Raw genomic sequence first — 15,700 nt, 5'->3', positions numbered from 1 at the left:
TACCCTTCTACTGTTACTGTCTCTAATCACTCACATAACCATCCACAACATTACACATGAGCCAAACAAAGCAAAGCAAAAGAGAATATAAAAGGAGAATATATATATATAAATAGAGACCCTTAGGCTACAAAAGACAACATGAAACTAAGAAAGAAAACTGAAGAAATAAAGAACAGCAGGAAATATTTACAAAGCAATATGACAGTTGGTTAGAACTTTCAGCAAGAATTCAAAAGTATCTAGGATAATTATTTCACGTATCTGTACTGTAGGAGCACATTAGGACTCCTTGTGTCAAACACTTTACAAATACCAAGACAGATTTTGTTTGAATGACATTTCAACCTTACTACTTTTACTAAACTTAATTCTCACTTTCCTTTTTCTCATCCAGTACCATCAGTTACTGACCCTATCATACCACATGGAGGTATCAAAAAGCAACTTCGCTGTTCATCTGCTCTGCAACACCAATTTCCAAGTCCAGTTCTTCCTTACTAGTAAACCTGCTTTTATCACACTTCCTTCAGTGTGTTCATAATGCTCCCAAAGTTGAACTTCTGCAAAATCAACATATTACACACTTTCAAATTTCTACTCAAGCCAGTTACCCACCTAGATAAGTTAAAGAATTTAATGACCTAGGTCATTAGAGTGACAAAACCAATGCTGTGCTCAAACACAGACAGCCAGAAGAAGCCATGCTATATTCACACCCTAAACAAAAAAGAGCTGTGCTTCTTCAGAGTGGAATAATTTTTGCCCTGCTACTTTCAGATATGCAAGATCAGATTCCAGGAGCAGCACCTTCAAGTGCTACAGTAGCATGAAAAATTGATCTCCTACAGCAGATTTTTAGTAAAGGTCTTTTGATTAATTCAGCCAAGTCATGCTACATAGAGCACAGAAGCAAGAGTGCTGTTAGACATACTCCTATAATATAGTACATGGTCTAAATACTTTAAGCTGAGCTTTTAAAAAAATTAAATAGAAGTAGTAAAGGCTACTACCTAAGGGAACTCCAAACAAACACCACTAAATTATCCACTGACATTTATGAAAGTTGGAAGCTGTACTTCAGCTCACAGATAGATCTCTCAGTTGCCTTGGATAGTCTATGATTTCCTTTAAACAGTACTATAAAACACAGTTCTGCTTCCACAGCTAGGCTTAGACCTTGAGAACACATAATTTTGCAACTAAAGCATTTTATAATTGACACTATTAGTTGCAGGCTGGTCTTCTACAGACATGGTCCTCCTGAACTCTCTTCCCATTACCATATGACAAAAAGAAAAAAAAAAAATGGTAAAAATGTACCTGGAGCAAGCTGGGTGAAACACAACAGGAAGTGAAAAAGAACCAATAAATCCAAACAGACACAAACTGGTATCTACAGCCCTATTTCTCTACATTAAATTCCCCAGTTTACTTATTACAGAAAAATTTATTAGTTTGAATGCAAGGTTAACACTGAACTGTAAGAGATTCATCCTGCATCTCATCAAAAGACCTCCTGGACCTGAGATACACATTTAACATCCAGTGAGGTGCCCACATGTCGACTCCTGGCTTTTATCAGCCAAGCTACATTGGGCTTTAGCTGTGTGTATACAGTATTTCCCAGCTACCATACTATCTTATGCAATGAAAAAATGAACATCTCAGCTCATTATGGAGCTCATGTTTCATAAAGTGACATTAAATGAAGGCCACAAGGCTGAAGCAAGGATGAGGCAGTACTAACTGAAAAAAGTACCCCTCCATTTTCTATGCAGTCTCAGCACGCAACTTCGCAAGTCCTAGCCATGTACAAAATCACAAATAACCATTTATATACCAAACCTTGAAAAACTTTACTTAGTCATGTTTTCCTACTTTTGTAGGATTGCCTTGAGTGGCCAGCTGAGTCTGAGCCTGAAAGTACTAAAATCCAACACAAAGTATCTAAGGTGAAGTGTTAGAGGAGCTATGTAAAATGACAAACCCACATAATGTGGACACTTTCTGAAATCCACCAATTCAAAAAAGCTACCTTCCAAACTAAGTAGGTAGAAACCTATTTCAAGAAGAGACACACCACTAGCAAAGTTACAGTGATAACCTCTCCTTAAGCCACAGCAGCAGGATAATTTAAAAAAAACTTCCTAAAATAAAAAAAAAACAAAACCAAATAAGCAATAAGCCTACACACACCCCCCCAAAAAATAAAGGTGCTCCTAAAATCGGTAGCAGAATGTTACTTGAAAAACTAATTTCTACACCCTCAATTTATATATAATTAAGTCTTCACTAAGTGTAACAAAAGTAGCTATGGATGTAACTTTTTGATAGCAAAGAACTCTCCCAGCACTAACTTTTGAGAACAGAAATAACAACAAACTCATAAACACCTCTACAAAGCTGCAGTGCTGTCGAGAGGCTATTCCTTCAAAATATCACTATGCAATACTATAAGGAAAACAAAGAAGTTTGAATACTGTTTCTTACTTACAGATGGCTTACAGGACTCTGAGCAAATGAAAGAAACAAACTGCAGCAAGAGAAAGAAAAGACAAAGGTACTGAATTTCACCCGTAGCTCTTTTCTCTCAAGATTTATTTCCACAACAGGGCATAAGCACCTGCAACGTGCTTGTACAGTACCTAGAACAGGGACAGCCAGTCCTGACTAGAACCTGGAAGCAGAACCACAGAATGTACTACAGCACATTAGAAAGCAGTCCTACAGTGTATCAGAATTAACACACATCCTCTACCAAAAGCAGTGAAAGATGAAAAGGAATTAAAGTGCTCCAGCAAAGATTTCATTAGCACTTCAAGAGTTTCCCAGGTGAGATTCTATCTGCTTCAGCAGACTTAAAAGCATGTATCACTTGTGCTTCAACAGACTCATAATTCAGATGGATTATGGGAAGCAGAAGCTTCTTATTCATCAATTCTTGTTCTTTCCATGAGGTGACAAATTCCCGGGCACTTATTCAGAATACTCCCCTTTGTTGTTATTACTGTTCATCAACAAGTAGCCTTAAGAATAACTTTCTGTTTCAAAACTGGTATGACCTCCATGAAAATATCACACTGAGGAAATAAATTGGTCTGCTACACACCCTAAAAATTACATAGAAGTCTTTAAATCCATATAGCCAAAACCCAACATTTTTAAAGGTAACAGCAGGATCAAACCAGTCGTTCAAACCCTAACTTTTCTGTCAAGAAAAAATGAGATGATATTTTGGTATTGATCATGTACACTGATTTGTAGACAATGAACTCTCTTAAAATAACCAAATATAAGAGTGCAACTTCTCAAGAGTAAGGAATCAAGATATATGAAGTGGTAAAATATGAAACTAAGTTTTGGTACCAAAGAGATCTGTTGACTGAAACGTGATGTGAGGCAGTATTTCAAGAAACAATTAATTAATAATGCACTCTGCTTACCCATCTCTTCCCTTACTGACAATTTTAACTTCGAAATAGTATATTCCACAAGCTGCAGGTATAGGATGTGTAGCTCGAACAGAAGCAGCATCTTTTGGAGTTTTTCCATGACCTGAAAAACAAGAGCATTCAAAATATACAAAAAACACATTTTAGTTAATTGCAGAAGGTGACTCAAAGATATGCATACCAACTACTCAAAAGGCTTATGCAATGAGCAAACAACATACAATATTCTAATCAACCTGATTTTTATGCTGAAGTATTTTGTTTCAACATTACATTTGCATTGTAAGCACCTGTATTGCAACTAAGAATGCTAAAAGAAGTGCTGGATATAGTAATCCAAAAAGGTCCTACAATTATTTGAAGGGAAACTAGGAAAAAGTTTCACCACTCTAAGTAACACCATTGACAAAAGGCTAGCAGTGTTTGAAAGAACTGTATGATTTCTCAAATGCACAGGGCTTACTCATTTTTATAGACTGAAACATGATGTAAGAGAGTTTCATCTAATGCTTAGTATTTCTGAATCTACAGGTTAGTAAAGATACTTCAATTCTAATGTCCTCCAGAATAAAAATCACTCATTATACAGAATGTACTATTCACAATTAATTTCCATGTAACAAATGTTGTTTCAGGACAGCATTAAGCCTTATAGCCTGCAACTGAGCTCATGCAGCTCCTACTCCTTTTTCTTATCAGGCTCACTATACATTAGCTCTGCCACAATAATACCCAATTTCAGCTCTTGTCTGTTCTCAGGATTTTCAATCTAAACCCAAGAGCCACTTGTACTCTACTAAGACTAACCTTCTGAATGTGTCATCCTCTTCACAGCCCTTTCCAAAGGCAACCTGGAAGCAGGCTTTTGACCAGACGACTTGTTTTAGCAACAACCTGCTCAAGCAAGCACAGTGTCTCCCAGGTACACCCAAATTCCTCACCTTTTGTGTGACAGTCATGCATGGGGACCCTGGACATAGTTTTAAAAAATTCAAAAACCAAGATGGAAAGTGTATTGGATCATGGCAAGAATTAAGGTAATTCAGTAAGATGGAAACCAGGAATAGACTGTCACTGCCATAATTCACACAGATCCCATGCCTACTCTTCATGTGGATCTGCAGCATGATGAAAGGAGCTGCCTGTTTTGAGTGTGCTGTACGAATCACTTGTGCTGCAGCACTCCAGCTGTCATTTCCAGTCCAGACAGGGAGGCCTACTGCACCTGCATAGCAATTGATCTACATATGCAAAAATCCCACAACCAAACTCACTTCTTCCAGAGGCATTAACACTGGCATGACTGCTCAGGCTCAGATTAATCATGTCTCAGGTGCAGCAAGTCAGGTCACACAGCAAAGAAGAAACTGCAGGAGAATGACAGCGTAGGCAGGCAGGAAAGATCAGGTCCAGCTGGCCCACAGCACACAACTTGTAAGGGCAGAGGGTCAGGGACTGACCTGCACAGAACCTCTGAGCACAGTGCTCCCTTGTGCAAATGTTCATGGAACTGTCAGGGCTTATCAGCCTGTAGACACCAGTTCCTAACCAATGGCACGTGCTCAGCCAGGGATAACTCTCACCATGGCCACACCAGCAATCAAACCTTTACCAGCACACCACAAATTCTTCACCCACTGACATTAGCTTTAATCTGGCAAGGTTTCTCTGATGTTAATGGCTCACCCCAGTGTGCTACTACCTAAAGACAAACAGCCAACAACCTTACTTTTCTGACAGCAAATCCACTGCTCACTTCAGCGTGTTGCTAGTACTACTTCACTACTTCAGTGTGTTCCTAGTACTTGCTAGTACTAGAAACTCTTTTGTATAGAGATCCTTCGATCACTTCACAGGTTTGACAATGTTAAGTTTGCTGCCTACTTTCTGCATATTGATTTCTGATGCATCACATGAAGAAAAACTAGTAATTTTCTCCTCCATACACAATATGCTTTATTGTTCACTATATTTAAGTTATTTCCTCAGGCTGTGACAACCAGTGTGACAACCAAGTACATAATCTTAGTTAGAGCTTCCATGGGTTTGCTTGGTTTTCAAATGCTGGTAGATCACTATTTAGCTATTACAGATTATTATGCCTAAGTATGTAGAAATCCTTCAGCTAAAAGGGCAGAACACTGAACTTCTAAGACATCCCTTAAGTTCAAAGAGGTCTGATTAAACAATGCACTGGAGAAAGGAAAAATACTTTTAAAATGCTTTTAGGTTTTTACTTTAAAATAGGCTGCAAAGAAGTTCCCTTGGTTACTCTATGCACTTGACAATCTGTGTAGTTTCAGTCTGAGTCACTCTCCTTATTTGGGAAAGTCTTCTACATAGAAAAGACTAAAGCAGTAGGAACCAGCCAAATTATTATTGAAAATGTAAATCTATTACCCAGCAGATTTAGCTTTGTGAAATCACAATCTAAGTGTTTGGAAACAAGACCTATTTAAGGTAGTCTTAGCACCTCTTCCTGAAACTCCCCTTCTCCCACCTCCTCCCCAACCCAGGCATTTATTTGCAAGGACATAGCAGGAAACAGATTGATTAGTTGATCAGGGTTTAAGAAACCTACCAGATTTTTTTTAAGCAGCAGATCAGTTCCCTGATCCAGTTCACAACACAGCCACATACAGCTGTCACACTGCAAGTAAGAGGTCAACAGAGGGGCAGAAGTAACAAGACACCTTACCAGTATTGCCAAACACTTCATGTGGTGAAGCAACAAGGTTGGGGAAGTCAGTGCCCAAAACTACTTTCATCCCATATAAAACAGAAGACACCCTAAATTTAGAACTGCTGTCCTTTTAACATCATCTCCTATGAATCCCATTTTACTGGTTGAGCATACTGCTTCTATTTGTACTTACATACAATTAATATGTCTAAGAGAAGGCTAAGCATCATCCAGTTACCCACTTTCCAATATTCCAAGTATCTCTACACTGTCTAAATGCGGTAGTTGAGTCTTTCAGTGCCACCAAGCTACACTGAATTATGTGTGGTCATGAGATCCTAGTTCATCAGCCTGCTTTAAAGCAAGGAAGAGGCTCTTAACTCAACAGTTAGCTGAGCTGTAAATTTATTACCAAAGGATACTATAGATGTTAGTGTTTAAGAGGACACTGGGCAAGCTTCTAGAACAGCAGTTAACTGAGACACTGCATTGAGTTCAGAATGTCCTTCAGCTTAAAATGGCTGGAAGCCAAGCGGGGAAACACACATACACTGTTTATGCCCAACATGTTTTTGTATTTTTTTCTCAGGCACTTGTGACCACTGTCACCAATGGGACTCTTGAGCTGAGTGCCCCATTAGCTTCATGTCTTACACTGCTGCCACATTCTTTGGCAACCTGACTCCTCACTTCCTGGCTTGTCAATAAAAAAGAACTTCGACACCCAACTCTGAACTTTGGAATCAAAGGTTCCAAACGTCTGAAGTAGATCATCACACAAATACTGCCCAGTTTTTCCTCAAAACAGACCCCTTTTACAGTCACAAGCTATAGGCTGAGTATTTAAAATAACACTTTTGAAGTATGTCGTATTTAACACTAAAGATTTTCAGCATTAAAAAGAGAACTCTGCAAACAGATGCACTGGGAGCAGAGAAGGGAAAATAAGTCTACAAATCTTGAACTTCACACTGTAAACCAGAGCATAGTTCCATTACCAGAACTGTTTTCACTTGGGCTTTCATTAGAAGTGTTTGACAACCACGAGCTGACCATGCTTTATTTCATTTTTTAAGCATTCACACTAATGATTTTTAGTACAAGTTGTATCACCAGTCCTTAAGCAAAATTACAGTGAAATTAATCTAAATTTAAATTCTATCTACTTGAAAAAAAGCTAATTCAGAAAAATATGTTTGGAGAAGCCATCTCTGCTATCAAAAAGATAATCTTTCAACCTAAATCTAAGTGTATCACGCATACACACCAAATAGTCCAGAAGAAGACTATGGGTGCACCTACCTAAAGAAAAGCAAGCATGTTTATCCAGTTTAAATCCTTAAATTAAGTTTACATAAGCTGAACTGCAGTTATTTCCAACAGGTGGTTCAATGACTTGCTCACACTGCCAAAAATAAAATAATCAAAGCCTAATCTTCTGTTGAATTCATTAGGAAAGTTTCATTGAGACAAGAATGGAACAGGCTGCCCAGGGAAGTGGTTGAGTCACCATCCCTGGAGGTATTTACAAAACCTGTAGATGTGGCACTTGGGGACACAGTTTAGTCAAGGACTCAGCAGTACTGAGTGTGGTAGGACTCAGTGTTCCTAGAGTTCTTTTGCAAACTAAATGATCCTATAATTCTAAGAAAAAAAACAAATCAGAAGACACAAATTACTAATTTTTCTTTAACTTCTTCCCCAGTTTAAAAAAAGCAAGACATCTCAGAACTACAAGGCTCTCCAAAACAGGCAAACTGTACTGAATGTACCCTGAGTGTTTTCTGACAGAAAAACTGACACCATCCTTGTAACAGAGTGACAACACAGAACTACTATATAGTATAGAATATATTATATATTATATGGAGTATAGAATCCTCTTCGTTTTCCAACAGAATATGGAATGCATAGTTTGCACTGAAAAATAGTTTATTTTGGTGTTTTCTTTTGTTTTGCACGACAGTTCAAAGGCAACTGCACTGCAAATAAATGTCTGGCTAAGATTCCCTGACCTGTGATACATTAGAAAAAGATCATGCAATGGCAGCTTACTCAAAGTTGCGTAACTTTCTTCAGTTTCTTTGGATAATTGTCACAAGATTAATTTAAGTGAAATTTCTATAGGAGTTTCCATGATTTCAGCACATATGATTTTGACCCTTTACCTAATTCTGTTTATAGTTTCTTCCATGGTTACAAATCTGCAGAGTCTGTTTTTGTCTCCTTACACTACACAGTATAGATCACTATCTCCTGGAAACCTAACTTGTCTGTCTAGTGGACCTTTCATATCACATATAGCATTTAGGAATTCCCTGTTTTTCAACAGGATCTACGTGTTAATTCTGAATATTTTAGAAATGTAGGCATATTTTTGAAGATGTCTTGCCTTAATAGCTACGTAATTTTGTGCAGTAACTGCTTTATATGCAGCATGCACTTATGCTTTCTTTACCACTTACCTACACCTCAGAGCTGTAAAAATTATAATTAAGTGAAATGACATCAATTTTTTTCTGATAGTTTTTTATTGTCTCCCTTACAAAGATACACCACAAACAACAGGTAGTATGACAGTGTTAGCTCTCTACACAGCTGTCAGCAACACAAAAATGTATGTCAGCCCATATGAAAAACAAAAATACTCTAAGTATAGTCTTTTATATATTTACACATCACTGATGCCACTATGTACTTCATTTCAAGATTTTGACAAAGCTACCTAATCTGCTTAACAAAAAACCTCCCCATGTAAGTTTTCCTCTCCAAGTAACATTATGATTCTGAGAGACAGCACAAAAAAGTACTGACTCCTGGGTTTTGCTGACCTTAACAAAATTTAAAGTGCTTTTACCCTGATGCTAGACTACACTCCTTTGTTTTAAAAAAAACCTCCACCTCCACCAGATCAATGCCTGATTTTGTGGTAGTTTTCATTTTTAAGCACTATGTAGGATGCTTGCAAAAATCTTCAGGTCCAGAAATGCAATACACAAAACATCCCAGCTGCAATTGGTAGAAAAAGACATCTACTGCACTTCAGGCTTCCATACAACTTGTCCACTGGTAAGCAAGAAAATGAAAGCAATCTTCAGAAATTACATCAAGAGGACCTTCATTCCTCTCATAAACCAATGAAACTAAAACATCACTGTTCACAATACATCAGCACATTAAAATTATGACCCTAACTATATGAAAAATAACTTTGAAAGCTTTTGCACTGATTGTTCCTCTCCACCCATTTTTTCAGTAGCCTCAACACATCCAAGGTGAAGGCAAAGCACTGCTGTTAACACTTTCTGCTTCCTATCAGTCACAGAACAGAAGGAAATTACTCCAGAAAAACAGTTCTATAGCCAGCAATCTACAGAGGTGGAAGAGAAAATCTTAGTGAAGATGGCACCAGTACTAGAAAATGCTAAGAACTGCTTTAGGTCACTGGCCTCTTTGGACAGATCTGTCTTCTTCCTTGAGTATTTTGGTCAAGAATACAACAGTTCTTTATCCCTGCTCAATATATAATTCGCATTTCCTTTCAACAAAAATATCGAACATTCTTCCACTACTACTTAGGTAATTTCAGAAGCACTGAAAATGCCAATATTACAAAAGAAGATACTGTGAGCACCTTTTTTTGAGAACTGATTTGTAGAAACACTACTTCACAGCGCTAAGCACATTCTTACTTGCTATTATCCCTTACTCTCCTCCCTAAACCTCATTTTCTTCCCTTTTATTGTATTCTTAGAGCTGAAGGATCCAGGAGGGGAAAAAGGCAGGAGATATTTAGCATGTTTGCCCCATGGTTCTCAGGTAGGAATGCTCTAATACCATTCACTGCTTAACCCAGTTAGCAACTCCAGGCGCCAGGCTGGTAACATAAACACGGAGTTGCCCTAACAGCCACCTTCATTAAATTACCCAGAAGAAAAGATGGGCCACTTAAGGAGCCATTTACTCCCATCTGCACTTAGGAAAAAGAAAAGCACAGACATGTTGTATTGGCACCTCTCCTTTTCAGAGTGCTCTGGGCTAACCTAGGAACTCTTCAACCTTCAGCATTTACCATTATTTAAGAGCTAGAGTAAAGATATTTCATTGTTACAACCTACTGACTGCTTTATGACTTCTGTAATTTCTTTGAGGTAATGATTTTCCTTAACAACATGGCAAAGGGGGTAAGTGAGGAAAAACAGGGATAGCACAAAGAAAGCTTGAAAATATACTTTTGCAATTACACTGAAAGATCAGAGGTTCGACCTCTAAATTCTAGCTCATGAGAAAAAGAAGTTGGCCAAAACAAAAACCAGCAGAAGGACTCGATAGCCACTAAGCTATGATCATCTTAGGAGAGGAAAAAAAAACAAAACCAAACAACCCACCACCACTAAGCACCAGAAAATACAAAATGTTTCTAAAAATACAAGGTCATAAAACACTGAACAAAAGCCAGGAAATTCAGAGCTGAGCATTAAATTACACATCCTTAAATCACTCAGTGCCTCCCAGAAACTTGCTCTATAGTCATCAAGCTCCGTTATTATCTTTGTATGGTGCATTAAACTTAGCATTTTTAACAGAGTATTTTGTGTGTAATAATAAAACCTCTCTATTAAAAAAAAAGTCTCACAGAGTACATTTAATCCTTTCATGGCAGCCAAATCCTGCCATGTGTTTGTGTTGCCGTTTTCCTCCTCCGATTAAACAGTAACATGTTTATCGACATTTCTCTTGAATTTCTCCACTGCAAACTCTGAGAAAGGGTAATTGCACGGTTGTTTTTTGCCCCCTCCCACTACGTTCATTTGACTACAGACTGACAAAAGATCCAGTTCTTCACAGCCAACTCTGAAGTGGCTTTGAATCCACAACACTTCTACTTTAGGACTTTGGGCCTAGAACACCAGATGTGACTGTGTTTTTTCAGGTCAGAGTGTAGGCTTATCTTTTCCAGGTTTTATGACATTTCATAACAATCAACACAAGTTTTTCTTCTAATGCCTCTCACTGATGTGATTTCTTAATACAAAAGCATACTCTGTTTTTTACCTTTTATTTGAAAATCTGTAACTAACTGTGAAACGTGTAGGAAGAAAGTTTTAGTCACCTTCATTAATTTAAGTCCTATTGTCGCTCCTTCCCTCAAATCACTCTGTGCAATAGTTAGGCAAGACTATTATCAGTGACTTTAAAGTAATTTTTTTCACAGTTTAAAAATAAACCGTGTTTTTCTCAGTGCTTTCCCCTCCCGTCATTTCCGTGTTCAATAGCTTAACGCTTGCTGCTCTTAACTCCATTTAACCCTTGCTTTTCTCGAGAGGAAAAAAAAGAAAAAGCAGACACTTCTTTTTCTCGCTCATTACCATAAACAGGACACGTCACGCCGAGCGTCCTTTATTCTCCTGCCTCCGACCCAAACGTTCAGACGATACCTGAATCCACGGAGGAAGTCTCGGAGTTTACATAATGCCCACTCCAGAAGCATAAGGAGGCGGGGGCGGCCCCTTGTGTCCCCCTCCCTCTCCCCGCACGGCGACAGAAACGGGAGGGGGGGAGGGGAAAGGAGAGAAAAATAAACCCAAAATAAGGGAAAACAAGCCCCTTATCTCCACGCTGCGGGGGAAAATTTAGGGGATCGGAAAACAGGGAAGAAGGAGGGAGAGGAGCGTGTGTTATTTCCTGTTATTGTTACTCCTGTACCCACTGCCCGACGGAGGGGCCGGGCAGCCCCCGGCCCCAGGGGGGCACAGGGGGTGTCGCGGCGGCCCGGGCCGCCCCTCCTCACCTTTGTAGTGCACCCGCAGGTTGTTCTGCGAGAGGCCGATGTAACTGAATTTGTCCTTCGGGCTCCAGGAGCGGGGCAGTGGCGTCTCCTGCTCGTCCACAGCCGGGTAGAGCCTCTTCAGCCGCCGCTTCAGCTCCTTCTCCTGCTCGTTCAGGGCCGGGTCTCCGTGCGGGAAGGGCGCCGGGGCGCTGGTGCCGCTCCCCGGCAGGCCCAGCGCGGCGCCGGCGCCCGCCGCCCCCCGCGGCCGCGGCCCCACTGCTGCCGGCCGTGGCGGCGGCGGGTGGCGGCGGCGCCGCGGTGGCCGGAGGCGGCGGTGGCGGGTGGAGCAGGAGCGCGGCGGCCGGAGCGGGGCCGGGGCGGGCGGGGGCAGAGGGGACCCCCGGCGCCGGCGGGGGAACGGCGGCCGCCAAGGGGAGCTGCGGCGACGGCGGCTGTTGTTGCTGCTGCTGTGGCCCGGACATCCCGGCTCCGGCCTCCTCCTGCTCCTCCGCCGCCACCTCCCGCGGCGGTCGCGACTGTCACCGGACGGGCCCGGGGGCGGAGCGACGGGCAGGCCCGGGGCCGTGCGGAGCGCGGGTCACCCCCACAACCGGAGCGTTTCGGAAGAAGACGGGGGGCGGGGTGGGGGAGGGTTGGCGATGACGGCGGCCGGTGGAGGTGCCCGATGGGAGCGAGGGGCGTCGCGGGGCGCGGCGGGGCCGGGGGCGAGGCGGGCGGAGCGGCGGCGGCGGGGCCGGGCGGAAGCGGGAGGCGGGCGGGGAGCGGGCGCCGCGGCGGCGGGGCTGGCTCGGCCCCCGGCCCCTCCTCCGGTCGGGGGCGCGCCCGGCGCGCACTCGCTCCGTCCGGCCCCCGGCGCGCCCCCGCCGCCGCGCGCCCCCGCGTCAGCTGAGCCCGCGGCCCGGCCCCGCCTCCTCCCCTCGCTCGCGGCGGGGCGGGGCCTCCGCCCCTCGGCGGGCGCGAGGCGCTGAGGGAGGGGGGCCATGTCAGGGGAGTTGAACTGGCCGCACCGACAGGGTCCCTTGGCTCTGGTGCTGGAGTGATCCATGCGGTCCAAAGCTGCTGTGGGGCTCTTTGGCGTGACCCGGACCTGTCGCGAGCTTTTCTCCAGGAGGAAGTCTGAGCGAGTCCCCGGGGGTGGTGGGGAAAGGGACGCTGACCCTCAGTGGGTTACTGAAGGGTGTTCCTGCCGAGGGCCAGCCAAATGGTGACTGTCCTCTCGTTATGAAATTACCGTGGAATCTGAATATGCCGCTCGAGAGTTTTGTTAAAATGTGGCTTGGACTGTGCCAGGCTTGGTGCTGTAACTTCCATGGGGAGCCTGTTCCAGTGCTCAACCACCCTTCGGGTGAAGAACATTTCCCGATCTCTACCCTAAACCTCCCCTGACACAGCTTCATGCTGTTTCCTCGAGTCCTGTCACTGACATTACAGTCATGAGACTGTAAGGATAATTCTCTTGGTGTGGACATGGGCACATCAGACCTGTTGAAAAGTTTTGTGGTGTAACCTGGACCTGCTGAAAGGTTTTCACTGGGACAAAGTCAAGATGACCCTCAGAGGGGTAATGGGGAGAGAGTCATTAACCCTCAGTGTGCTAATGATCGATTCAAAAGGATTGACTCTCCAGAGTGAGTCCAACAGGGATCATCCCCTCCTGATGAAATTAAACAGCCCTAATGCCAGCCCTTCTCTTCCCTGTATGACCTGGACTCATAATGGTTGGCATGACACACAAGCAGTGCCAGATCAAGTTACAAATCTTGTAAAAGAACGTAAACTATGCACATACACCCACACACACACATATATATATATATATATATATGTACATACATACATACATACATATGTATATGTAAACACCAGTCACTCAGTGTCATTTCACTCTAGTCCACTCCAAGTGATCTGTTAACAGCCTCAGTTACCCTTGCCTTCAGGTGCAGGTCATGAGACCAAGCTGGAGAAGAAGGAGAAGGCGGCATCACAGCAGGCTCTGCCACCATTGGGGATGATTGTGGATGGCGGCTGAGGAAAATGGAGACAGGCTGGCATGTGGCTCCGGGGAGGCTGTGCCTCCTGACAGGCACAACATGGGTCTGCTGCCCATACCTTGTGTCCAGCACTACAGGTGGTAAGGGTAAATGCCACTGAGAGCATTTCCCAGAGATGGGAAAGTTTGGGAATGCCTCCGCTCAGGAGGACAGGAGGAGCAGCGCAGTGTTTCTGAGGGAGCTTTGTTCAGGGCCTGTTTTCCTTCTTTGATTCGTGTGGTGGAGGGTGGTTTTTGTTTGTGCTTAATGTTGTTGGATATTCAGTGGTTGCCCGCACTAATATATTCACATGGCAGCAGTGAAAGAGAAATGGTTTACAGATTGGCAAGCTTGTCTTGGAAAACATTAGAAAAGGAAGGGAATGTCACTGGCAAGTCTAGAACCTCTGTCCAGTTCTGGGCTGCTCAGTACAAGAAAAACCTGTACTGAGCTTCTGGAGCGGGTTCAGCAGAGGCCACAAAGATGATGAGGGGTCTGGAGCATCTCTCTTATGAAGAGAAGCTGAGGGAGCTGAGCCTGTTTAGTCTGGAGAAGACTGAAAGGGCATCTCATTAATGCATATAAGTATCTCAAAGGTAGGTATCAAGGGCACGGTGCCAGACTCTTTTCAGTGGTGCCCAGCAATAGGACAAGGAGCAATGGCTATAAATTAAAACAGAAGTTTCACCTGAACATGAGGAAGAAGTTTACATTGAGGGTGGCAGAGCACTGAAGAGGCTGCCTGGGGAAGTCGTGGAGTCTCCCTCTCTGGAGACATTCCAAACACACCTGGATGTGTTCCTCTGTCACCTCCTCTAGATGACTCTGCCTTGGACTGGATGATCTCTTCCAACCCTAACAATTCTGTGATTCTATGAACCTGAAATGCTGATCACTTCACAAACCCTTTTCCAGCTGCCAGCATATTGGAGAATAGGCACAGAAGCAGGAAACAGAGGACATTAATTATGCTTCATCTGTGTGAAATGGCGTGTGAGGTAATTCAGGTGTGACATTCACAAAGGCTTGTATGAAGCTAAACATTTCTCACCTATAGTTACCAAAATATCCTGTCACATGTGACTGCTTCATGATGTCTAATAGCATTTATGGCTGGACAAAATGCAGTTATGTAAAAATACCCTATCATGAGGAACTGAAAACTGTACAAGAGTGGAAGTGCCTAGGATGGATGTTGAAACACAAGCTGAGTCATGCCTGAGGGTCAATTACCCCAGCACTGTAGGCTATCTCCCACTGTACATAAATTTGCTTTCTAATATCTAGATGTAAGTTGTTTAGTTGTTGCTAGTTGTTTACGTTTTTATTAAAAATACAGTATTTGGCTAACTATAGACATACATTTGTTATGTTCATAAGTGTAGATGTGTCTTAACTCTTTTGTGATTGTCAATACACTTTCTGCCATATCTACTTCCTCAGTTGTGTCTCACTTCTAGCATTTGTCCCAAAATGCTTCGTGTCACCCATTTGAGATTTCCACCATTAGGTTCCTGTTTCTTGAACAGTAACACAGGAGAGCAGGTGTTTCTGCACTTACTTCTTGACATTATTCCCTACTTTGCTACTCTGGTTGCTTTTATCACATCCTTTGCCATCTTTCAAGGATAAATAACCCAAGTGTGACAAAGTATTTCTTTTTCTAAAAGTCTTTTCTCCAAACTATGCCCCAGACAAACACATTCACATCACTTTTCTGAGTGAGGTTATACTGCACACT

General features: G+C 42.6%; 1 protein-coding gene across 3 annotated transcripts in view; it reads right to left on the bottom strand.

The window, feature by feature from the left end:
* Nucleotides 1-12,131, bottom strand: part of RANBP9 (RAN binding protein 9) — a 38,257-nt gene extending 26,126 nt beyond the window's left edge. For 2 of the 3 annotated variants that reach the window (XM_088067271.1, XM_088067273.1), the window contains exons 1-2: nt 11,930-11,948; nt 3,447-3,558 (exon numbers count right to left, since the gene is read on the bottom strand). The gene's annotated coding sequence lies outside the window, so the exon portion shown is untranslated. Of the gene's footprint in view, nt 1-3,446; nt 3,559-11,929 lie in introns of all 3 variants that reach the window. The other variant, XM_005525344.2, reaches the window with a different exon arrangement.
* Between the last annotated feature and the right edge of the window lie 3,569 nt (nt 12,132-15,700).

This window comes from Pseudopodoces humilis, chromosome 1 (genome assembly GCF_049639895.1).
Source record: "Pseudopodoces humilis isolate 2021_Gansu_Grassland_sample_001 chromosome 1, ASM4963989v1, whole genome shotgun sequence".
NCBI lineage: Eukaryota > Metazoa > Chordata > Aves > Passeriformes > Paridae > Pseudopodoces > Pseudopodoces humilis.
Note: the sequence above shows the minus strand (reverse complement) of the source record. Positions and strands in the feature narration are given on the sequence as shown.